Below are 26,452 nucleotides of genomic sequence, written 5' to 3' on the forward strand. Positions count from 1 at the left end.
TTAAGGGGCGGATAATGTGGAGGTCACTGTTAAGGGGGCAGGGGCCACTATTAAAGGAGAAACTGCTGTGGAGGTCCCTGTTAAGGCAGCAGGGTACTGTGCGGTCACTGTTAAGGGAGTGGGGTACTGTGAAGGTCAAAGTTAAGGGGATGGGCTGCTGTGGAGGTCCCATTTTAAAGTAGCGGGACACTGTGGGAGGGTCAGTGTTAAGCAGTGGGGGACTGTGGAGTTCACTGTTAAAGGGTGGGGTGCTGTAGAGGTCACTGTTATAGGGATACAGTCAATATCTTTTAATGACACACACAAACATTAAATGAAATAGATGAAATATAGGGGCAACTGCTGTGGAGGTCATTGTTAAAGCAGCAGAGTACTGTGAGGCCACTGTTAAAAGAGCGGGGTACTGTGGAGGTCACTGTCAAGGGAGTGGGGTGCTGTGAAACTCACTGTTAAAGGGGCTGGCTGCTGTTAGGGTCAAAGTTGAGGGGATGGGCTGCTGTGGAGGTCCCATTTTGAAGTGGCGGGGCACTTTGGGGAGGTCAGCATTAAAGGGGTTGTCCAGGTTAAGAGCTGAACCCGGACATACGTCCATTTTCACCCAGGCATCCCCCCTGACTTGAGCATCAGAGCAGTTCATGCTCCGATGCTCTCCTTTGCCCTGCGCTAAATTGCGCACGGCAAAGGCATTTTTTAGGAGTTCCGGTGACGAATCGGGCTCTCCATGGGGCTGCCAGGAAGCCCGGTGACATCACCGGAACTGGTGGGTGGGCAGCGCTAAAGCACGCCCATCAGAGCCGTGACGTCATGGCAGTGTATTATTGTAAACAAAAAAGCCTGTGCCCTGCACGATGCTAACATCGGGGGGCTGCCTGGGTAAAAATATGGATATATCCGAGTTCAGAGTTGAACCTGGACAACCCCTTTAAGGGGTGAGGGACTGTGGAGTTCACTGTTAAAGGGGCGGGGTGCTGTAGAAGTCACTGTTATGGGGGATACTGTCGATATTTTTTAACAACACACACAAATGTTAAATGAAATAGATTAAATATACCCGTGCGAAGCCCTGTTCGTCTGCTAGTATATATATATATATATATATATATACAGTATATAACTCAATAGAGTTTTGAAAAACTGTTCTTGCCTGCAATTTCCTGCAGGTTATTTGACAGTAAACACAGAATATTAATCAGCTCTGGCATACCCACTTCTCCAACCCTGGTACTCTCCCGTCATCAGGAGCATCTCTCTGCATCTTGCTGACTTTTCTAGGACATTGAGACTTTGAAGGGTGATTTGGAAGAAGTACAGCCAACAAAAGATGAGGATGGTCATTATTAAGACCTGGCCCACTGGATGGGGTGCAGACTGGATGGCACTGTCCTGTTCTTGTCTGCAAATCACAGTGCTTGGCTCCATTCAAGTAAACGAGTCCGCAAAAAAAACGGAACACATACAGAAATGCATCCGTAAGTCTTCCGTATCCGTTCCGTTTTTGCTGAACCATCTATTGAAAATGTTATGCCTAGGCAAATTTTTTTTTAATGTAATTACTGTATATGGCATGCGGAAAAAAAAAACGGAACCAAAAAACGAGACAACGCATCCGTAAAAGACGGACCACAAAACGCGAAAAAGCCATATGGGCGTGTGCATGAGCCCATAGAGTTATATGAAAATATCTCCAGAGTAAAACAATAAATCCGACATGGCAGGAGTGGTGACAGGACATATTTATGAACCACTTGTACTTGAGTGACTCATAACCCATAAGAACAACACACACTTGTGTGTATATATATAAAATATTATATATTGTACTATATATAATAGAAAAACATCGTCTTGTCTTGGCATTAAACACTCACAATACTTTGTCCTCCCACACAAGTCTCAGCACGGTTTCTTAATCGGTAGACCATATCAGCCACGCACAGCTTCATCTTTTTTCTTGTATCATGAATGTATAATGTGCCGTCACTAACAAACTAATTCTTTTTTAATTACCCTTTTGTTTGCATAGCAACTCATAAGCTACCTCTTTCATTTTTCAATTTATCAACCGCATCTCAGCTAATGAAACAATCCGCAGAATCTCCTGGAGAAGTATCGCTGTTCTGAAAATAGATCCCTGAGCAGTCAGAATTTTGCCTTGCAACATACTCCTCCAAGTGGAGCCAAATTATGTTTTTAATCACTCCAATTTTTCTCTTTTAACTCTTATTGCAATATCTTTTTTCATTAGTCCTTAAGTGCTTTTGATGATTTACAGTAAAAAGTATTTAAAACAAGGCAATAAAGAGGACGTGCAGAGCTGTTTCTTATTCTGGTCCTGGTGTTCTGGGACTGTTTGCTGTCATACTGTCTGCTATCACTAATAACTTTATTTTACTAGAGGTTTTCTGCAATATTGATACGTGCCATTATGGCATATGGATATAGTAGATGGTGCCACCCACTCCAAAACCCAAGTTAGCAAAAGTCAAGAACCTTTACCGCCACAGTTTTGTGTTTATTGATTTTTTTGTGCAGCCTTCCAGGAGCAATATTTACTTTTGCGTTGATGTAACCATATGATGACTTGTGTTCTTGTGGAATGAATTGCAGTTTTTAATGTCACCATATTGACGTACTTATATTGAAAAACTTATTCATATCTTTTTTTTGAGGAATGGGGGAAACAGTAGTTCCAAAATATTGGGAGGTTTATTTTTGGGGTTTTGTGATATAAATAACATGTGATAACAAATTTTGAAAGCGTTTTAAATTTTGCTACTTTTGTACAGCAAAACATTAGAAAAGAATAAGAGCTGTGCCTGCACCGTGCATGTATGGCAAATGACGGCAAGTACTTCATTACAGTACTGTTCATGTACAGCGGACGCTGAAAAGGGATAATGTAGAAATAAAACATAAAAACACCATGTTTCCTACTTCTGAATGATTCACATACTTCAACATGAATCATTCAGCAATGTACATTTGGGAAAATGGGATGAAAGTAAAATCGAGTGAAGGGAGTGAGTGGGTAGACTAAATCAAATATAATAAATATAATAAAATAAGTCTACTTTTAGAGGAGTTGTGCGTTCAAGAAACTGCTAGAACTTACTGAAATCAATATGAGTTCATGAGTTCATGTCTTCTAAGTCAGGAATCTCTGCTATAATCGAGGTACACGGACAAAGGTTGTTCCAACGGACATTATATTCATAACAAATTCTTTCAAATGGATAAATCTGGAAAAATATAAATAGGTTTATGAAACATTAAAAACTAGGGCTCGTCCGGGATTTGAACCCGGGACCTCTCGCACCCTAAGCGAGAATCATACCCCTAGACCAACGAGCCAGCTGTTCATGTTTGTATGCAGATGTACTACAGCTGTAAATTCAACATCAGCACAGCAGCTGAGGTTGTATCATATTACATGCACATACAGTCCTGATCAAAAGTTTAAGACCACTTGAGAAATGGCAAATAAATCATATTTTACATTGTTGGATCTTAACAAGGTTCCAAGTAGAGCTTCAACATGCAACAAGAAGAAATGAGAGAGAGACAAAACATTTTTTGAGCATTCAATTAATTGAAAATAACAATTAAACTGAAACAGGCTGTTTTTCAGCTGATCCAAATTTTAGGACCACATGCCTTTAAAAGGCCAAATCTGTGCAAAGACGTGAATTCATTGTCATTTTCTGTCAGGTAGTCACACGTTGTGATGGCAAAGGCAAAAAAACTGTCCCTTTTTGATCGTGGTCGGGTTGTTGAACTGCATAAGCAGGGTCTCTCACAGCGTGCCATCGCTGCTGAGGTGGGACGCAGTAAGATTTGGAATTTCTTAAATGATCCTGAGGGTTATGGAACAAAAAGTCAAGTGGAAGACCCAAAAAAATTTCATCAGCACTGAGCCGGAGGATCTAATTGGCTGTCTGTCAAGACACTGGACAATCCTCAACCCAAATTAAGGCCCTTACTGGTGCTGACTGCAGCCCCATAACCATCAGACAGCATCTAAGACTGAAGGGCTTCAAAAACAAAAAACTTCTTCAAAGATCTCGTCTCCTTGAACGCCACAGAACTGCTCGTTTGGACTTTGCAAGAGAGCACCAAACCTGGGAAATTCAAAGGTGGCAGAAAGTTTTATTCTCTGATGAGAAAAAATGTAACCTTGATGGTCCTGATGGTTTCCAACGTTACTGGCATGACAAGCAGATCCAATCTGAGATGTTTTCTACGCGCCACATAATGGTCTGGTGAGCTTCAGGAAGTGCAGGGGCATCAAACGGCCGCTGGCTATGTCCAGATGTTACAGTGAGCATTCCTCATAACCAGTGTTCCCTCTAAGCCTTGGCAGCTGCTGAGCGGGGTCGGCTTAGAAATGGGCAATGCTTAGTCAAAGGTGTTTCTACATGGAATAACGTAATGCGCTGCAGATTTAACAACAGTTTAACAGGATAGGGGATAACTATCAGATTGGTGGGGGTCCTACCACTGTGACCCCCGCTGATCACAAGAACAGGAGTCCCATATACTAGTTATATACTATAACTTATAACAACCGGAATACCCCTTTAAAATCCAAAGCACATCTCTAGCTATGTGCTGATTCCATTGCGCAAATTTCAAGATTCTCCTGTATACGCTGCAGACTGTCTACATGCAATATTGTTTCCCCCCCAAAAAAACACAGCACGACTGCCACAGGTGGACGTACCCTAAAACGTACAATCTGTGTAACTCCAAACGGCGATGACGCAAGACACGATGGCGCTGACAGACGTGTGCACCATAATAAAAGCTATATCTGTCACGTGGCAGCTCACACCTACAACTACATATGAAAAACAGGGAAAAAATATGGCGCAGTCTTCACCCGGCAACAGTGCCCCAAAGTGCAGAATGAAAAAGTTTTGCACACTAGGGCACCATAAGTAGGTGGCACGCCTGCCACACACAGAAAGGCCATGAATGAGATGACCCAATGTTGAAAGTAGTGCACATAACTCGCTGGGAGTTGTAGTACTGGCAGTTGTCTAAGATGATGGGCTTCTTACTAAATGCCAGGGTAACTGGGTGACATGAGCATGATGCCTGTCACAACTCCCCAGGTGCACAAAGGCCCTTGCCCCAAATATGGTGCGTCCCACCCCTGCCAGGCCGGCGCCATGTCCCCCCACACGGCAGCATGTCGGTGCCCACTCTGCCCTACCTGGGTGCGACCTGACCCCGTTGACATACTCACAGACAGCGTGCTCATCCGGAGCAGAGACTACAGCACAGAACACACGCCATCTTGGTCATCCCGCCCACAGTCTTACGTGAAGTGACAGCAGCTGCTGTGTACAGCGACGCACACGCCTCGGACTGGGGATTATTTACCTGGCACCATAACGCCACTACCGCGCCCCGCTGCTGCTTGCTGTCTCTTCCTCTTCTTCCTGCTAAAAGAAGGAGGAGGCAGCAGTAGCATGGCAATATTTGGTAGGTGGCACCCTGCTGCGCTAACCCACACAAGATTACGAGGAGGACGGACGTCAGCGCCACCACTGTCACTGCACTGACGGCACGATGTGGCTGAGCGGGGATGATAAAGTTGTGAGCGGGGCCACAAAAATTGCTGTGCGGCCGCCCACCCACACAGCTTAGAGGGAGCACTGCTCATGACTGAAGGCCCTCGTCTGTGTGGCAATTACTGGGTTTTTCAACAGGACAATGCTACATTACACAATGCCCGCAGGACAAGGGACTTAGGATAATAACATCACTCTTTTGGCCCATCCTGCGTGTTCCCCTGATCTAAATCCAATTGAGAACCTTTGGGGATGGATGGCAAGGGAAGTTTACAAAAATGGACAACAGTTCCAGACAGTAGATGGCCTTCATGCACTCGTCTTCCCACTCACCTCATTGAAACACTTGCATCAAGCATGCCAAAACAAATTTTGGAATTGATAAACAATAAAGGCGGAGCTATCCATTACTGAGTTCATGTTTGGAAGTTGGATTTCTGTTTTGGGGGGGGTTTATCTTTTTACTGCCTAAATAAAGTACGCTAAAATAAGTTTTATTCTATTAAATATTAAAATTCTCTGTAACAAATTAGGCTTGGTAGGGTGAAAGGGGATGTCTCAGACTGATGATGCTGATCCCTACAATCACCCCTACCACTAGAACTCCAAAATATAAGGAGTCAATAGTGTATAGAGTGTTCCTCTACCAGCATGGGGCAAAGTAACGACATCCACACACGTGTACCTGATTGAAACAGTGTGTAATGTGACAGGTCTCCTGATGAAGGGAGACACTGCACACCACCCAATGTCAGGCAACACTAGTAGGATAGTCCACCCTCAGTCGGTGATTTATACACAGGAACAAGCCACTAGGCTCCTATAGTCAGCAAGTCAGTCTGTAGCTGTATTAACAGAAATATATTGCTCGACGTGTTACTTTGGGGGGGGGTTTAGTTTTTTTTTTTGGAGGTGTGGTCCTAAACTTTTGATCAGCTGAAAAACAGCCTGTTTCAGTTTATTCGTTGTTTTTAGAGTTGAGCGAACACCTGGATGTTCGGGTTCGAGAAGTTCGGCCGAACATCCCGGAAATGTTCGGGTTCGGGATCCGAACCCGATCCGAACTTCGTCCCGAACCCGAACCCCATTGAAGTCAATGGGGACCCGAACTTTTCGGCACTAAAAAGGCTGTAAAACAGCCCAGGAAAGAGCTAGAGGGCTGCAAAAGGCAGCAACATGTAGGTAAATCCCCTGCAAACAAATGTGGATAGGGAAATGAATTAAAATAAAAATTAAATAAATAAAAATTAACCAAAATCAATTGGAGAGAGGTTCCATAGCAGAGAATCTGGCTTCCCGTCACCCACCACTGGAACAGTCCATTCTCAGATATTTAGGCCCCGGCACCCAGGCAGAGGAGAGAGGTCCCGTAACAGAGAATCTGTCTTCATGTCAGCAGAGAATTAGTCTGCATGTCATAGCAGAGAATGAGGCTTCACGTCAGCCACCACTGCAACAGTCCATTGGCATATATTTAGGCCCAGCACACACACAGGCAGAGGAGAGAGGTCCCGTAACAGACAATCTGGCTTCATGTCAGCAGAGAATCAGTCTGCATGTCATAGCAGAGAATCAGGCTTCACGTCAGCCACCACTGCAACAGTCCATTGGCATATATTTAGGCCCAGCACACACACAGGCAGAGGAGAGAGGTCCCGTAACAGAGAATCTGGCTTCATGTCAGCAGAGAATCAGTCTGCATGTCATAGCAGAGAATGAGGCTTCACGTCACCCACCACTGCAACAGTCCATTGGCATATATTTAGGCCTAGCACACAGGCAGAGCAGAGAGGTCCCGTAACAGACAATCTGGCTTCATGTCAGCAGAGAATCAGTCTGCATGTCATAGCAGAGAATGAGGCTTCACGTCAGCCACCACTGCAACAGTCCATTGGCATATATTTAGGCCTAGCACACAGGCAGAGCAGAGAGGTCCCGTAACAGACAATCTGGCTTCATGTCAGCAGAGAATCAGTCTGCATGTCATAGCAGAGAATCAGGCTTCACGTCAGCCACCACTGCAACAGTCCATTGTCATAAATTTAGGCCCAGCACCCAGGCAGAGGAGAGAGGTCCCGTAACAGACAATCTGGCTTCATGTCAGCAGAGAATTAGTCTGCATGTCATAGCAGAGAATCAGGCTTCATGTCAGCCACCACTGCAACAGTCCATTGGCATATATTTAGGCCCAGCACCCAGGCAGAGGAGGGAGGTCCCGTAACAGAGAATCTGTCTTCATGTCAGCAGAGAATCAGTCTGCATGTCATAGCAGAGAATGAGGCTTCACGTCACCCACCACTGCAACAGTCCATTGGCATATATTTAGGCCTAGCACACAGGCAGAGCAGAGAGGTCCCGTAACAGACAATCTGGCTTCATGTCAGCAGAGAATCAGTCTGCATGTCATAGCAGAGAATGAGGCTTCACGTCAGCCACCACTGCAACAGTCCATTGGCATATATTTAGGCCTAGCACACAGGCAGAGCAGAGAGGTCCCGTAACAGACAATCTGGCTTCATGTCAGCAGAGAATCAGTCTGCATGTCATAGCAGAGAATCAGGCTTCACGTCAGCCACCACTGCAACAGTCCATTGTCATAAATTTAGGCCCAGCACCCAGGCAGAGGAGAGAGGTCCCGTAACAGACAATCTGGCTTCATGTCAGCAGAGAATTAGTCTGCATGTCATAGCAGAGAATCAGGCTTCATGTCAGCCACCACTGCAACAGTCCATTGGCATATATTTAGGCCCAGCACCCAGGCAGAGGAGGGAGGTCCCGTAACAGAGAATCTGTCTTCATGTCAGCAGAGAATCAGTCTGCATGTCATAGCAGAGAATGAGGCTTCACGTCACCCACCACTGCAACAGTCCATTGGCATATATTTAGGCCTAGCACACAGGCAGAGCAGAGAGGTCCCGTAACAGACAATCTGGCTTCATGTCAGCAGAGAATCAGTCTGCATGTCATAGCAGAGAATCAGGCTTCACGTCAGCCACCACTGCAACAGTCCATTGGCATATATTTAGGCCTAGCACACAGGCAGAGCAGAGAGGTCCCGTAACAGACAATCTGGCTTCATGTCAGCAGAGAATCAGTCTGCATGTCATAGCAGAGAATGAGGCTTCACGTCAGCCACCACTGCAACAGTCCATTGGCATATATTTAGGCCTAGCACACAGGCAGAGCAGAGAGGTCCCGTAACAGAGAATCTGTCTTCATGTCAGCAGAGAATCAGTCTGCATGTCATAGCAGAGAATGAGGCTTCACGTCAGCCACCACTGCAACAGTCCATTGGCATATATTTAGGCCTAGCACACAGGCAGAGGAGAGGTTCATTCAACTTTGGGTAGCCTCGCAATATAATGGTAAAATGAAAATAAAAATAGGATTGAATGAGGAAGTGCCCTGGAGTCCAATAATATATGGTTATGGGGAGGTAGTTAATGTCTAATCTGGACAAGGGACGGACAGGTCCTGTGGGATCCATGCCTGGTTCATTTTTATGAACGTCAGCTTGTCCACATTGGCTGTAGACAGGCGGCTGCGTTTGTCTGTAATGACGCCCCCTGCCGTGCTGAATACACGTTCAGACAAAACGCTGGCTGCCGGGCAGGCCAGCACCTCCAAGGCATAAAAGGCTAGCTCTGGCCACGTGGACAATTTAGAGACCCAGAAGTTGAATGGGGCCGAACCATCAGTCAGTACGTGGAGGGGTGTGCACACGTACTGTTCCACCATGTTAGTGAAATGTTGCCTCCTGCTAACACGTTGCGTATCAGGTGGTGGTGCAGTTAGCTGTGGCGTGTTGACAAAAGTTTTCCACATCTCTGCCATGCTAACCCTGCCCTCAGAGGAGCTGGCCGTGACACAGCTGCCTTGGCGACCTCTTGCTCCTCCTCTGCCTTGGCCTTGGGCTTCCACTTGTTCCCCTGTGACATTTGGGAATGCTCTCAGTAGCGCGTCTACCAACGTGCGCTTGTACTCGCGCATCTTCCTATCACGCTCCAGTGCAGGAAGTAAGGTGGGCACATTGTCTTTGTAGCGTGGATCCAGCAGGGTGGCAACCCAGTAGTCCGCACAGGTTAAAATGTGGGCAACTCTGCTGTCGTTGCGCAGGCACTGCAGCATGTAGTCGCTCATGTGTGCCAGGCTGCCCAGGGGTAAGGACAAGCTGTCCTCTGTGGGAGGCGTATCGTCATCGTCCTGCCTTTCCCCCCAGCCACGCACCAGTGATGGACCCGAGCTGCGTTGGGTGCCACCCCGCTGTGACCATGCTTCATCCTCATCCTCCTCCACCTCCTCCTCATCCTCGTCCTCCTCGTCCTCCAGTAGTGGGCCCTGGCTGGCCACATTTGTACCTGGCCTCTGCTGTTGCCAAAAACCTCCCTCTGAGTCACTTCGAAGAGACTGGCCTGAAAGTGCTAAAAATGACCCCTCTTCCTCCTCCTCCTCCTCCTCCTCCTGGGCCACCTCCTCTTCCATCATCACCCTAAGTGTTTTCTCAAGGAGACATAGAAGTGGTATTGTAACGCTGATAACGGTGTCATCGCCACTGGCCATGTTGGTGGAGTACTCGAAACAGCGCAACAGGGCACACAGGTCTCGCATGGAGGCCCAGTCATTGGTGGTGAAGTGGTGCTGTTCTGTAGTGCGACTGACCCGTGCGTGCTGCAGCTGAAACTCCACTATGGCCTGCTGCTGCTCGCACAGTCTGTCCAGCATGTGCAAGGTGGAGTTCCACCTGGTGGGCACGTCGCATATGAGGCGGTGAGCGGGAAGGCCGAAGTTACGCTGTAGCGCAGACAGGCGAGCAGCAGCAGGATGTGAACGCCGGAAGCGCGAACAGACGGCCCGCACTTTATGCAGCAGCTCTGACATGTCGGGGTAGTTGTGAATGAACTTCTGCACCACCAAATTCAGCACATGCGCCAAGCAAGGGATGTGCGTCAAATTGGCTAGTCCCAGAGCTGCAACGAGATTTCGCCCATTATCACACACCACCAGGCCGGGCTTGAGGCTCACCGGCAGCAACCACTCGTCGGTCTGTTGTTCTATACCCCGCCACAACTCCTGTGCGGTGTGGGGCCTGTCCCCCAAACATATGAGTTTCAGAATGGCCTGCTGACGTTTACCCCGGGCTGTGCTGAAGTTGGTGGTGAAGGTGTGTGGCTGACTGGATGAGCAGGTGGAAGAAGAGGAGGAGGAAGCCGAGAAGGAGGAGGTGGCAACAGGAGGCAAAGAATGTTGCCCTGCGATCCTTGGCGGCGGAAGGACGTGCGCCAAACAGCTCTCCGCCTGGGGCCCAGCTGCCACTACATTTACCCAGTGTGCAGTTAGGGAGATATAGCGTCCCTGGCCGTGCTTACTGGTCCACGTATCTGTGGTTAGGTGGACCTTGCCACAGATGGCGTTGCGCAGTGCACACTTGATTTTATCGGATACTTGGTTGTGCAGGGAAGGCACGGCTCTCTTGGAGAAGTAGTGCCGGCTGGGAACAACATACTGTGGGACAGCAAGCGACATGAGCTGTTTGAAGCTGTCTGTGTCCACCAGCCTAAATGACAGCATTTCATAGGCCAGTAGTTTAGAAATGCTGGCATTCAGGGCCAGGGATCGAGGGTGGCTAGGTGGGAATTTACGCTTTCTATCAAATGTTTGTGAGATGGAGAGCTGAACGCTGGCGTGTGACATGGTTGAGACGCTTGGTGACGGAGGTGGTGGTGGTGGTGTTGGTGGTACATCCCCTGTTTGCTGGGCGGCAGGTGCCAACGTTCCTCCAGAGGCGGAGGAAGAGGCCGAGGCGGCAGCAGCAGAATAGGCCGAGGCGGCAGCAGCAGAAGAGGTAGCAGGGGGAGCCTGAGTGACTTCCTTGGTTTTAAGGTGTTTACTCCACTGCAGTTCATGCTTTGCATGCAGGTGCCTGGTCATGCAGGTTGTGCTCAGGTTCAGAACGTTAATGCCTCGCTTCAGGCTCTGATGGCACAGCGTGCAAACCACTCGGGTCTTGTCGTCAGCACATTGTTTGAAGAAGTGCCATGCCAGGGAACTCCTTGAAGCTGCCTTTGGGGTGCTCGGTCCCAGATGGCGGCGGTCAGTAGCAGGCGGAGTCTCTTGGCGGCGGGTGTTCTGCTTTTGCCCACTGCTCCCTCTTTTGCTACGCTGTTGGCTCGGTCTCACCACTGCCTCTTCCTCCGAACTGTGAAAGTCAGTGGCACGACCTTCATTCCATGTGGGGTCTAGGACCTCATCGTCCCCTGCATCGTCTTCCACCCAGTCTTGATCCCTGACCTCCTGTTCAGTCTGCACACTGCAGAAAGACGCAGCAGTTGGCACCTGTGTTTCGTCATCATCAGAGACATGCTGAGGTGGTATTCCCATGTCCTCATCATCAGGAAACATAAGTGGTTGTGCGTCAGTGCATTCTATGTCTTTCACCGCTGGGGAAGGGCTAGGTGGATGCCCTTGGGAAACCCTGCCAGCGGAGTCTTCAAACAGCATAAGAGACTGCTGCATAACTTGAGGCTGAGACAGTTTCCCTGGTATGCATGGGGGTGATGTGACAGACTGATGGGGTTGGTTTTCAGGCGCCATCTGTGCGCTTTCTGCAGAAGACTGGGTGGGAGATAATGTGAACGTGCTGGATCCACTGTCGGCCACCCAATTGACTAATGCCTGTACCTGCTCAGGCCTTACCATCCTTAGAACGGCATTGGGCCCCACCATATATCGCTGTAAATTCTGGCGGCTACTGGGACCTGAGGTAGTTGGTACACTAGGACGTGTGGATGTGGCAGAACGGCCACGTCCTCTCCCAGCACCAGAGGGTCCACTAACACCACCACGACCATGTCCACGTCCGCGTCCCTTACTAGATGTTTTTCTCATTGTTATGGTTCACCACAACAACAAATATATTATTTGGCCCAATGTATTGTATTCAAATTCAGCGGGATATAAATTTGAGGCCTAGTATTTAGGCGCTGGGTGACCGGTATGGATTTAGTGACAGAATTAGACTTGGAAATGCACAGAAGCGTGTGTGTGAAGTTATTCTGAATGACCCTATGTGCACCTTCAATATGATCTACCCTTTTAGGGATAGATTTCAAATAGCTCTGATATAGCAGAAACGACTAAATTATGAAATTGCTAAATTGGGAATTGTATTTCAACCCAGAACAAAAAATGTGCTTTGACGGACACTAAATAACTTTCCCAGCCACAACAGGACAGCGGTAACGAGAGATTTAGCGGGATATAAATTTGAGGCCTAGTATTTAGGCGCTGGGTGACAGGTATGGGTTTAGTGACAGAATTAGATTTGGAAATGCACAGTAGCGGGTGTGTGAAGTTATTCTGAATGACCCTATGTGCACCTTGAATATTATATACCCTTTTAGGGATAGATTTCAAATAGCTCTGATATAGCAGAAACCACTAAATTATGAAATTGCTAAATTGGGAATTGTATTTCAACCCAGAACAAGAAATGTGCTTGAACGGACACTAAATAACTCGCCCAGCTACAGCACTAGGGACAGATTTAGCGGGATATAAATTTGAGGCCTAGTATTTAGGCGCTGGGTGACATTTATGGGTTTAGTGCCAGAATTAGACTTGGAAATACACAGTAGCGGGTGTGTGTGAAGTTATTCTGAATGACCCAATGTGCACCTTGAATATTATATACCCTTTTAGGGATAGATTTCAAATAGCTCTGATATAGCAGAAACCACTAAATTATGAAATTGCTAAATTGGGAATTGTATTTCAACCCAGAACAAGAAATGTGCTTGAACGGACACTAAATAACTCGCCCAGCTACAGCACTAAGGACAGATTTAGCGGGATATAAATTTGAGGCCTAGTATTTAGGCGCTGGGTGACAGGTATGGGTTTAGTGCCAGAATTAGACTTGGAAATACACAGTAGCGGGTGTGTGTGAAGTTATTCTGAATGACCCAATGTGCACCTTGAATATTATATACCCTTTTAGGGATAGATTTCAAATAGCTCTGATATAGCAGAAACCACTAAATTATGAAATTGCTAAATTGGGAATTGTATTTCAACCCAGAACAAGAAATGTGCTTGAACGGACACTAAATAACTCGCCCAGCTACAGCACTAGGGACAGATTTAGCGGGATATAAATTTGAGGCCTAGTATTTAGGCGCTGGGTGACAGGTATGGGTTTAGTGCCAGAATTAGACTTGGAAATACACAGTAGCGGGTGTGTGTGAAGTTATTCTGAATGACCCAATGTGCACCTTGAATATTATATACCCTTTTAGGGATAGATTTCAAATAGCTCTGATATAGCAGAAACCACTAAATTATGAAATTGCTAAATTGGGAATTGTATTTCAACCCAGAACAAGAAATGTGCTTGAACGGACACTAAATAACTCGCCCAGCTACAGCACTAAGGACAGATTTAGCGGGATATAAATTTGAGGCCTAGTATTTAGGCGCTGGGTGACAGGTATGGGTTTAGTGCCAGAATTAGACTTGGAAATACACAGTAGCGGGTGTGTGTGAAGTTATTCTGAATGACCCAATGTGCACCTTGAATATTATATACCCTTTTAGGGATAGATTTCAAATAGCTCTGATATAGCAGAAACCACTAAATTATGAAATTGCTAAATTGGGAATTGTATTTCAACCCAGAACAAGAAATGTGCTTGAACGGACACTAAATAACTCGCCCAGCTACAGCACTAGGGACAGATTTAGCGGGATATAAATTTGAGGCCTAGTATTTAGGCGCTGGGTGACAGGTATGGGTTTAGTGCCAGAATTAGACTTGGAAATACACAGTAGCGGGTGTGTGTGAAGTTATTCTGAATGACCCAATGTGCACCTTGAATATTATATACCCTTTTAGGGATAGATTTCAAATAGCTCTGATATAGCAGAAACCACTAAATTATGAAATTGCTAAATTGGGAATTGTATTTCAACCCAGAACAAGAAATGTGCTTGAACGGACACTAAATAACTCGCCCAGCTACAGCACTAAGGACAGATTTAGCGGGATATAAATTTGAGGCCTAGTATTTAGGCGCTGGGTGACAGGTATGGGTTTAGTGCCAGAATTAGACTTGGAAATACACAGTAGCGGGTGTGTGTGAAGTTATTCTGAATGACCCAATGTGCACCTTGAATATTATATACCCTTTTAGGGATAGATTTCAAATAGCTCTGATATAGCAGAAACCACTAAATTATGAAATTGCTAAATTGGGAATTGTATTTCAACCCAGAACAAGAAATGTGCTTGAACGGACACTAAATAACTCGCCCAGCTACAGCACTAAGGACAGATTTAGCGGGATATAAATTTGAGGCCTAGTATTTAGGCGCTGGGTGACAGGTATGGGTTTAGTGCCAGAATTAGACTTGGAAATACACAGTAGCGGGTGTGTGTGAAGTTATTCTGAATGACCCAATGTGCACCTTGAATATTATATACCCTTTTAGGGATAGATTTCAAATAGCTCTGATATAGCAGAAACCACTAAATTATGAAATTGCTAAATTGGGAATTGTATTTCAACCCAGAACAAGAAATGTGCTTGAACGGACACTAAATAACTCGCCCAGCTACAGCACTAGGGACAGATTTAGCGGGATATAAATTTGAGGCCTAGTATTTAGGCGCTGGGTGACAGGTATGGGTTTAGTGCCAGAATTAGACTTGGAAATACACAGTAGCGGGTGTGTGTGAAGTTATTCTGAATGACCCAATGTGCACCTTGAATATTATATACCCTTTTAGGGATAGATTTCAAATAGCTCTGATATAGCAGAAACCACTAAATTATGAAATTGCTAAATTGGGAATTGTATTTCAACCCAGAACAAGAAATGTGCTTGAACGGACACTAAATAACTCGCCCAGCTACAGCACTAGGGACAGATTTAGCGGGATATAAATTTGAGGCCTAGTATTTAGGCGCTGGGTGACAGGTATGGGTTTAGTGCCAGAATTAGACTTGGAAATACACAGTAGCGGGTGTGTGTGAAGTTATTCTGAATGACCCAATGTGCACCTTGAATATTATATACCCTTTTAGGGATAGATTTCAAATAGCTCTGATATAGCAGAAACCACTAAATTATGAAATTGCTAAATTGGGAATTGTATTTCAACCCAGAACAAGAAATGTGCTTGAACGGACACTAAATAACTCGCCCAGCTACAGCACTAAGGACAGATTTAGCGGGATATAAATTTGAGGCCTAGTATTTAGGCGCTGGGTGACAGGTATGGGTTTAGTGCCAGAATTAGACTTGGAAATACACAGTAGCGGGTGTGTGTGAAGTTATTCTGAATGACCCAATGTGCACCTTGAATATTATATACCCTTTTAGGGATAGATTTCAAATAGCTCTGATATAGCAGAAACCACTAAATTATGAAATTGCTAAATTGGGAATTGTATTTCAACCCAGAACAAGAAATGTGCTTGAACGGACACTAAATAACTCGCCCAGCTACAGCACTAGGGACAGATTTAGCGGGATATAAATTTGAGGCCTAGTATTTAGGCGCTGGGTGACAGGTATGGGTTTAGTGCCAGAATTAGACTTGGAAATACACAGTAGCGGGTGTGTGTGAAGTTATTCTGAATGACCCAATGTGCACCTTGAATATTATATACCCTTTTAGGGATAGATTTCAAATAGCTCTGATATAGCAGAAACCACTAAATTATGAAATTGCTAAATTGGGAATTGTATTTCAACCCAGAACAAGAAATGTGCTTGAACGGACACTAAATAACTCGCCCAGCTACAGCACTAAGGACAGATTTAGCGGGATATAAATTTGAGGCCTAGTATTTAGGCGCTGGGTGACAGGTATGGGTTTAGTGCCAGAATTAGACTTGGAAATACACAGTAGCGGGTGTGTGTGAAGTTATTCTGAATGACCCAATGTGCACCTTGAATATTATATACCCTTTTAGGGATAGATTTCAAATAGCTCTGATATAGCAGAAACCACTAAATTATGAAATTGCTAAATTGGGAATTGTATTTCAACCCAGAACAAGAAATGTGCTTGAACGGACACTAAATAACTCGCCCAGCTACAGCACTAGGGACAGATTTAGCGGGATATAAATTTGAGGCCTAGTATTTAGGCGCTGGGTGACAGGTATGGGTTTAGTGCCAGAATTAGACTTGGAAATACACAGTAGCGGGTGTGTGTGAAGTTATTCTGAATGACCCAATGTGCACCTTGAATATTATATACCCTTTTAGGGATAGATTTCAAATAGCTCTGATATAGCAGAAACCACTAAATTATGAAATTGCTAAATTGGGAATTGTATTTCAACCCAGAACAAGAAATGTGCTTGAACGGACACTAAATAACTCGCCCAGCTACAGCACTAAGGACAGATTTAGCGGGATATAAATTTGAGGCCTAGTATTTAGGCGCTGGGTGACCGGTATGGATTTAGTGACAGAATTAGACTGGGATATGGCCAAAAAATAAACAGACTATTGCTGGTTAAATGCACTTGGTGTGACAGCTTCACCCTGATGTAGGCTTTAGCCAAAAAACAACCACACCATTGAGGGTTAAATGCACTTGGTGACAGGCGCAGCTTGCCCCTGATTTAGTATATGGCCAAAAAATGAACAGACTATTGCTGGTTAAATGCACTTGGTGTGACAGCTTCACCCTGATGTAGGCTTTAGCCAAAAAACAACCACACCATTGAGGGTTAAATGCACTTGGTGACAGGCGCAGCTTGCCCCTGATTTTGTATATGGCCAAAAAATGAACAGACTATTGCTGGTTAAATGCACTTGGTGTGACAGCTTCACCCTGATGTAGGCTTTAGCCAAAAAACAACCACACCATTGAGGGTTAAATGCACTTGGTCGCAGCTTGTGCTGGCGCACCACAAGACACAAAATGGCCGCCGATCACCCCAGAAAAATGTGACTGACAAACGGTCTGGGCAGCCTAAAAACAGTGAGCAATTGAGGATCAGCAGCTCAATGATCCACAGCTGCAGATCGATCAGTTAATCAAGTCCTTTGGAGGAGTTAATCTGCCTAATCTCGCCCTACTGTCGCAGCCGCAACCTCTCCCTACGCTAATCAGAGCAGAGTGACGGGCGGCGCTATGTGACTCCAGCTTAAATAGAGGCTGGGTCACATGGTGCTCTGGCCAATCACAGCCATGCCAATAGTAGGCATGGCTGTGATGGCCTCTTGGGGCAAGTAGTATGACGCTTGTTGATTGGCTGCTTTGCAGCCTTTCAAAAAGCGCCAAGAAAGCGTCACAAAAGCGCGAAGAAAGCGACGAACACCGAACCCGAACCCGGACTTTTACGAAAATGTCCGGGTTCGGGTCCGTGTCACGGACACCCCAAAATTCGGTACGAACCCGAACTATACAGTTCGAGTTCGCTCATCCCTAGTTGTTTTCATTAAATTGAATGCTCAAAAATGTTTTGTCTCTCTCTCATTTCTTCTTGTTGCATGTTGAAGCTCTACTTGGAAACTTGTTAAGATCCAACAATGTAAAATATGATTTATTTGCCATTTTTCAAGTGGTCTTAAACTTTTGATCATGACTGTATGTGCATGTAATATGATACAACAAAAATGTTTTGTCTCTCTCTCATTTCTTCTTGTTGCATGTTGAAGCTCTACTTGGAAACTTGTTAAGATCCAACAATGTAAAATATGATTTATTTGCCATTTTTCAAGTGGTCTTAAACTTTTGATCATGACTGTATGTGCATGTAATATGATACAACAAAAATGTTTTGTCTCACTCCCATTTCTTCTTGTTGCATGTTGAAGCTCTACTTGGAACCTTGTTAAGATCCAGCCATGCTAAATATGATTTTTTGACATTTTTCAAGTGGTCTTAAACTTTTGATCAGGACTGTATGTCCTGATGGGATTACTACTACTTTAAATATTTATATCCCTGAGATATGATTATAGGATTATACAATTAGCTTTCTGTTGTAGCTCCTAGTCGAGGGTCCTTGCTGGGGGACCTCTGTTTATGATGTCCCTATATCCTAATTATGATATGTCCCATTTAGAGATGAGTGAGGTTATGAAAAATTCAATTTGGCTGCTTCGGTGAATTTCATAAAGAAACTCGATTCGTGATGATTTACTTAGTCGCAAAGCGCATTTCTTTTTATGTAGCAGGCACAATGACGGGGAACGGTGATCATACCGCCTCCTGTCATTGTATTCCTCTGGCAGTATCCATCGCTGATCGTGGTATCTGAGGCTACCATTTAGACCTTTCAGGGATTTGTACTCGGATCGGCTGTCAGAAAGTACCTAAGTTATCTCACCCTAGCTATGCTTAGCAGTAGAGTTATGCCACATCTGCCGGAGTAGAGCCACCTAAAGGGGGCAACCCTAATATGAATGATTGTAAGATGGGGTGGGTGAAAATCACCAAACCCAACGTCAGCCTCAGGACACAGGTGAGTATAAATAGGGCCGTCAATCAGCCTCCCCTCCCACAAATACAGCAAATGAATTTGCCTATTACTTGTGTTTGGATCGTCTATCAGAAAGTACCTAAGCTATTTCACCCTTGCTACGCTTAGCAGTAGAGTTATGCCACAACTGCCGGAGTAGGGCCGCCTAAAGGGGCCAAAAATAAACAGACCATAGATTCAGAAAAATATTTATATTGACATACTGTTACATCACCAACGTCTGAAAAGTGAGAGACATCTCACTATGCGGGTCTGGAATGTATCGTACATAGCAAGATGATTTATATCTACCCAATCTCTTAATAACATGCGCTGGAACGTTGTTTTTAGAGGCAGCTGATGCTGCTCCAATTCTGAAGGAGTGGCTCGTGATCGACTTAGGATTGACCCTGATATTCACTAAGAATACTCTGATATATTTCATGAAAGTCTGAGTACTAAGGGGTGCAGCATTGAAGGCTAACAACGGCGAGTCCGCTGAAGCAGCCCTGATGAACTCCAACCATTCATGAAGAACCCTGACCGGACACCAACTGTTCCCAGTGGGAAAATACTGCACCTCGACCAGTTCCCCAGGCTGAGCTGTTTTTGAAGAACTCAAAGTTAAGACATAACCAGTGTTGCCCCACACAAGTTTTCCTTTATGTAAGAACACTTTAGACAAAGCGGAACGTGTAAACTCGCTAGGCCTGAGGAAACCGTAAAAACTCAAATACATGGCCGTTTTAATCATCAGGCTAGTGCTATGGCCGAAGGGCTTATTCTGCAATAAGTCAGACAAAGATCTAAACATCCGCCCTGATAACGGCTGTCTAGTAAAATGGCTTTTAGCTGTCACCTTCTGATTACCTTTCAACAATGCTTTGATAGGATGTGCTGCAAACAGAGACAGCTGATCGGGGTGTTGAACATAGCAGTGATGCTGTATGCCAGCAAGATATACTTTGATGGTACTATGTGCTAACTTGAGGTGAGAGTGCCAAAAAGTAACAAAAGCCATCAAGTAGGATATGTGCCCCGTGTCACCAGGTAGGTAAATTTCCTTAAACTTGTTGAACAACGCCCAAGCAGTCTCATATACTTTAAGTGTGTTGCTAGACAACGACTTAGCAACAAGATTCCTAGCTGTAGCGAGGTGTAATGCTAGTCCATCACCAGTTGACTGTGATGAGGAGTTGGCATCGCCAAATAGTCTGCCCCTGGGAATACCTGGAAGAAGAGCTGAAAGTTAAGCCAGGACAGGACATCTGATGCTACATTCTTTTCACCACAAATATGTGGACAAATAATATGAAACTCATACTGTAGTGACAGCCAAACAAACCTAACAAACGACATTATCTCTATGGAACTTGTTCTGCCCTTCATAAGAATGTCTGCAGTAACAGCATTATCCGTCAAAAACAAGACTGTATGGTTTCTCCATAGCCTACCTCAGACCTGCGCTGCCCCCACTATGGGGTAGATCTCAAATAAAGAGGATGACTGACCGAACCCCGGAATGTTCGCTACCTTAGATGGCCAAGGACTAGCTAACCAGCGTCTTCCCCATATGGCAGCGAACCCTACTTACAAAGTCGCATCTGTATATACCAAGGGGGACTGATCTGACACTGCACGAACAAACAAATAAATATCATTCCAATGTGTGATAAAGGTGTCCCACATCAGTAAATAGGCAGTTGATCTAAATGGCCTGGACTGTCTTAATTTGGGGCTAATGGAAGCAGTTTCAGCAGCCTAGAAATAAACGTTCTCCCTTGAGGAATAATACTCATGGCAAAATTCAACATACCCAGAAAGGACTGGAGTTTTGCCCTCGTGGTGACCCTAACATGTGCTAACCTGTGTACCAAATCTCTGATTCTGCGCAATTTATCTTGCGGAAGATTAGACTTCATCTTTACTGTATCCAGCTGTAGCCCCAATAAAGTAATTGAAGTACTAGAGCCTTCCATCTTATGCGGTGCCACTGGTACTTTGAGATCTTTGAATACGGTACGTAATATGTGCAGATCCCGAGGGGATCGTGACGGGGGTTCGATTAACTTATTAATTTATAAAACAGTCTTTTGTACATCCCAGTGTAAAATACAGTCTCATGCATACAGGGGTAGGGTGATGTAAGTCCTCAGAAGAAACAGGCTCTTGTCCTAAATATATATGTAAGAAAGCTACTGCTTCAGACTAGGCTTTGAAGAAATAAAAGTACTTGGCTGGTAAAAACTCTTGCCTGATCCTAACCTGACTTGAAGATGGTTTGCTGAGTCCTTGAACTTCTATTTTTCAGTGTTTTCTGACAGATGGCCTATCTGTCTTCAGGGTTTAAACTGGAAGGTGCAGATGCCGGAAGCTGTGTCCTACACCTGCTTGCAAAGGTGCCCAGTAATCCCTTAAATATGGCCTTGTGCTATCCTTTAAGACAATATAAAAATCCCCTTGAATACTTGCTTTAGTAAGCTGGTCACCCCGGAAAAATGTGATGTAGACGTGAACTTCTCACCTCTAGGTGGAATCTTGCGGCTTTTAACCCTGGGCTGTGGAGCCAACATGGAGTGAGCAGAGAGGCAGGAGGCCTCCCTCCAGCAGGCAGCTACTTCATGGCTGCTCTCTGACTAAACTTGTCCAGACTGGAACTAACTGAACTGCCTAACTTGGGCCTGAGCTAAGCTATTTATACACTGTAACACTGCCCCATCTTGTGGAGAAACTAGTGTAGTGCACCCTAACTAGGCCTGTGTAAAGGATTTTTCATGTGGAATCACATTGTGACATGGCAGAATATGACATGCAATGAATTACAGCATACAGGCATAATACAAGACATTAAAACACAATAAAAACAAGTTTGCGGTGCCCACAGCCACGTAGTGGGACACTGCATATTAGTCCCACTATCACTATGCTCAATTTATTGCAAGTGAGCCAGGAGCCAGGAGTCCAGCCGTACCCATGTAGGAGACACCGTTGACACCATTATCATCACCATACAGAAACACTATAGGCAATCACACCACTCTGGCATTCCTAACCTGGGGCGTAAGTTATAACAGCTTGGAAGAGCCCTGTGATTGTACCCTGTGCACCTGCAATTGGCATCACGAACAAACTATAAACTATTATCTACCCATATCCTGACCATCTGCATAAGTGGCGTCAGTGTTACCTGTTCCTGGTCACTGCAAATGGAAGAGTACTTCATAGAGAACTCCTCTGATGATATCAAGGAGTTCAGACTAGAGATAGGTAAGGAATGTGGTGCTGACAAATCGTAAATTAACCTTTTTTTATTGGAGAATTTCCCGGTTACCACCCCGACAGGGTTTACGCTCCAACAGTCAAAGGGGGAGGGGGTGACTAAATGGACCTATAAAATAACCCTTCTCCAATTTGGTCTGTATCAGCTCCGAGACTGACACTTGGTCTTTGAGGGCCGACAGCAGGTTCCTACACCCATAAGAGAACTGAGGTAGCGCAACTAGACAGGTATGAAAACCATTAATCAAGCCGTCCACCGCATATTTAACCCAGCCGGGCTCCGGATTGTCTCTTAAATAAGAATTAAGCAGTTCAGCGTCTACCATGCCTAGTCATGCCGTGTGGTTATTCCTCTGAGGACAAGCCACACGGGGATGAGCCCTAAAACAAATAGAACACAAGTGTAACAACCTACACTGACTGTAGTGACACGCCGAGAAATTAAAATTATTACACACTTGTGACCTTCCAAGATACTTAATTGGTCGGCACAATTTATTCACCCCTGAAACAACCCTGCTATTGCTAGTCGATGGACCTGTAATGTTCCTAGTCTGTGAGGTCTCTGTCTGTATATTAAGACTGGAACACCATTCAGTTGTATGCGAGTAGGAACTACACGTGGCACACGTCAGGGCTCTAAGACCCTCAAAGTGGTGGCGGAACAGCCACCAGCAGTGAATGATGTGTTGGAACTGTGCCAGAGCCGCAGCTGGCTTGGCTTAAACAAACGGTGATAGTCATAAAACGCTGTACCACCGTATTTATAACCTAAATCCACCACATTATATAAATAAAGATCCAACTCCTCCATCCTATGTGGGCTAACTGAACAGACAACATCCTGAAAAAAACTAAACGCTAGGACAAATTCTGCAACACTTGGCTTCCTATTGAGTCTGACATATTTGGACTTTAGAATAATGGACACTTCCCCACAGGCTATCGTCTTATTATCAGGAACCTTGTGCGCTGCTATAAGTAATGACGCTAAATTAACATCCTTATCCTCGAGGATGTCCTGGCGAATGTTGGCTGGGATGAAATGTGATGGTGCTATACTGGGAAGATTAACTAAACCACCAGCAACACTGGATTGAGATGTTGAGGCCACTGAAGGTCTCTGCACCACTAAACTAGATGTCACAACCCTATTTTCCACTGTCTCCAGCCTAGCCTGGACTTCTGAAATGGACGAGGCCATAGAATTGATGACTGCATGCAGCTGGGTCAGGGAAGTCTGTATAGTGTTCATGGACACTACGTCCTGACTAGGACCTGCCGACTTCAAAGAGAGTAGGTGTAACATCCCAGAGTATTTTACCAAACTATTTATCCCCGCTACAACATGTTAGGTGTATGTAAATTGTCATCTTGTGTAATTATATTGTCATTACTGTCATTTTATGTATTTCCAGGCCTGTTTTATATTATGCTGTCATTTCCATGTGCACCAGCAGGTGGCTGCTATGAGTTCAGCAGGACCATAGTCAGTTTAGTATTGCTAGACTGGAATAGTTCATTCCAGTTTTAGCCCAATCCTCTGCAGAAGTGGGCTGGTCCCATGTCCTGTCTCATGGGAGGAGAAGGAAGTTAAATTAGTGTACCAGCTACCCCCGCTTGGGGGAGGCTGTGCTAGTAGGAGCTCCCAGAAACAGGGATCCCAAGACAGGATCAAGCCTCGGCTGAGGCCAAAGATCTCCATTCCCAGACTGAGCCTTCAGCCTCAGCTGGTTGACAAGCAAGCAGCCACCTCCAGCCTCCAGGAAGAAGCATTCCCTGTGAGCCAAGCTGTGAGTACATATCCAGAGTCCAGGAGAAGCCAAATTCCTCCTCAGCTAGTCAGGTCCATTACAATTAGAAGACAGACAGAGCAGAAGATAGATACCTGCCAGATTCCCCAGGCACATAGTATAGCTGCATAAGAGATATTGATCCCTGCCATACATTGCCTATACCTGCTGGGACCCAAGACTATTGCTGTAACTTGTATGGATTACTGCTGCTATTTAGTAAAGACAAGTTGGATTATATCTCCAGTCTGGATCTCATTTACTGCTACCAAAGTTCCTCAGTTAATCCTATTAACAACACTCATTTTATTGCAAGTGAGCCAGGATCCAGGAGTACAGCCGTACCAAGGTAGGAGACACCGTTGACGCTACCATACCTACCACACAGAGACATTATTCCCCTCTGGCATTCCTCACCTGGTACGTGAGCTATAACATCTTAAAGGGCCCTGCAACAGTACCTGCGCAAGCTGCAATTGGCGTCACGAACAACTCATAAATATATATATACATATCCTGACCCACTGCATCATCTGCACCATACCGCGGTCCTGCTCTATTGCATAGGCCTTAAGGTTCTGCTTTCCTAGCTGTTGCTGGGAAAGGAATTCCTCTCTTCAACAATTCCGCCATCATCTTGGGAATAGTCCAAGACCTTATTGAAGGAACAGTGCCCTGTACAGACTGTAGATCCATACTTCCTTAAAATGAAGACGTGCCCCCGATGTCCGAGTCATGTGACATATTGCTACTAAAACAAGATAAATGACAAAGTAACCAATCGAATGCCGCCCCTTAGTATTGACAACTCTAACAGACCCAAGCCACCTGGTGCCTATGACGTGACAAGCTCCCGAACCGTGCCTGTAGTTGTAATGTGTAATGACCGGCGTCACACACAGGAAGCCCTGCCCAAGGGAGAGGGAAAGGTGGTGACCCCTAACTCTCCTTGCGGCTGGCACCTGACTGCCCTGACGTCCCTAGACGGGTTCCTCACCCGTGCGGCGATCACGTGCCTAAACCCTGGCTTTCCCTGAAATGAACCCTAGATAATGAACGGGCCGGTGGGATCGCTAGTCCTCACCACTGCACTAAGAGGGAAACACCAGGGAGAGGACAGACAAACACAGACAAACATAAACACCCAGGTGGATGACAACAACTGTCCACAAAGGTCCAACAGGGATCCGGAGGGTAGCGTTCTAAAGCAACAATCAGAACGCAGCAACACAGCTCCAGTGGGTCAGGATAGATGTCCAGGCAGGAAGCTCTATATCTGGCAACCAGAGAAGTGTGAGAGGGGAATATAAGGAGGATGGGAGTGCTGGACATGGAACAGCTGAGAGAAGGAGCTACGGATCCCTGAGTGAGCCAAAAGGATTTGCAAAGCAAACCCAGAAAGCTACAATAAGGAAACATCCCTACCTTACATAGAGTGTGCAGCCAACCGCTGCGACCTCCTGATCCCGGGTACAACGGAGTCAGGCTTGGCTCTTGACACCCTCGTGACAGTACCCCCCTCTCTACGAGGGGCCTCCGGACACTCAGGACTAGGTCTCTCAGGATGAGAGGCATGAAAAATCCGAACTAGCCTGTCGGCGTTTACCTCAGACGCAGGAACCCACATCCTTTCCTCTGGACCGTAACCTCTCCAGTGCACCAGATATTGGAGAGAGTGGCGGACCCAACGAGAATTAATAATTTTGGATATCTGAAATTCTAGATTACCATCCACAACAATAGGAGGGGGTGGCAGCGGTGACGGTTCTAGAGGTGGAACATATTTTTTGAGTAACGACTTATGAAAGACATTATGGATTTTAAAAGTCTGAGGTAACTCCAGGCGAAAAGCCACAGGGTTGATGATGGCTATAATCTTGTAAGGACCAATAAACCTAGGACCCAGTTTCCAAGAGGGAACCTTCAATTTGATATTCCTAGTAGATAACCACACATAGTCATTCACTCCTAGGTCCGGACCTGGCGACCGTCTCTTATCAGCCATGCATTTGTATTTACCTCCCATATTTTTCAAGTTAGCTTGCACGTTCTGCCATACCGATGAAAGAGATGACGAAAATCGTTCCTCTTCGGGAACCCCAGAAGACCCCCCCTCTTTGAAAGTACAGAATTGGGGATGAAAACCATATGCACCAAGAAATGGTGACTTGCCAGTGGATTCCTTAAGGCGATTATTTATGGCAAACTCTGCTAACGGTAAATATGACGACCACAACTCTTGGTTTTCAGACACAAAACATCTTAGATATGTCTCAAGGTTTTGGTTGGTACGCTCAGTCTGTCCATTCGACTGAGGATG

The 26,452-nt window shown here is 45.5% G+C and overlaps 1 protein-coding gene and 1 non-coding gene across 2 annotated transcripts in view; both read right to left on the reverse strand.

The window, feature by feature from the left end:
* Positions 1–26,452, reverse strand: part of CAMK1G (calcium/calmodulin dependent protein kinase IG) — a 189,012-nt gene that overhangs the window by 121,202 nt on the left and 41,358 nt on the right. The window lies entirely within an intron of this gene.
* Positions 3,280–3,351, reverse strand: TRNAP-AGG. Its single transcript has one exon. It is a non-coding gene; the product is annotated as a tRNA-Pro (tRNA).

Source organism: Bufo gargarizans, chromosome 3 (assembly GCF_014858855.1).
Source record: "Bufo gargarizans isolate SCDJY-AF-19 chromosome 3, ASM1485885v1, whole genome shotgun sequence".
Classification (NCBI taxonomy): domain Eukaryota; kingdom Metazoa; phylum Chordata; class Amphibia; order Anura; family Bufonidae; genus Bufo; species Bufo gargarizans.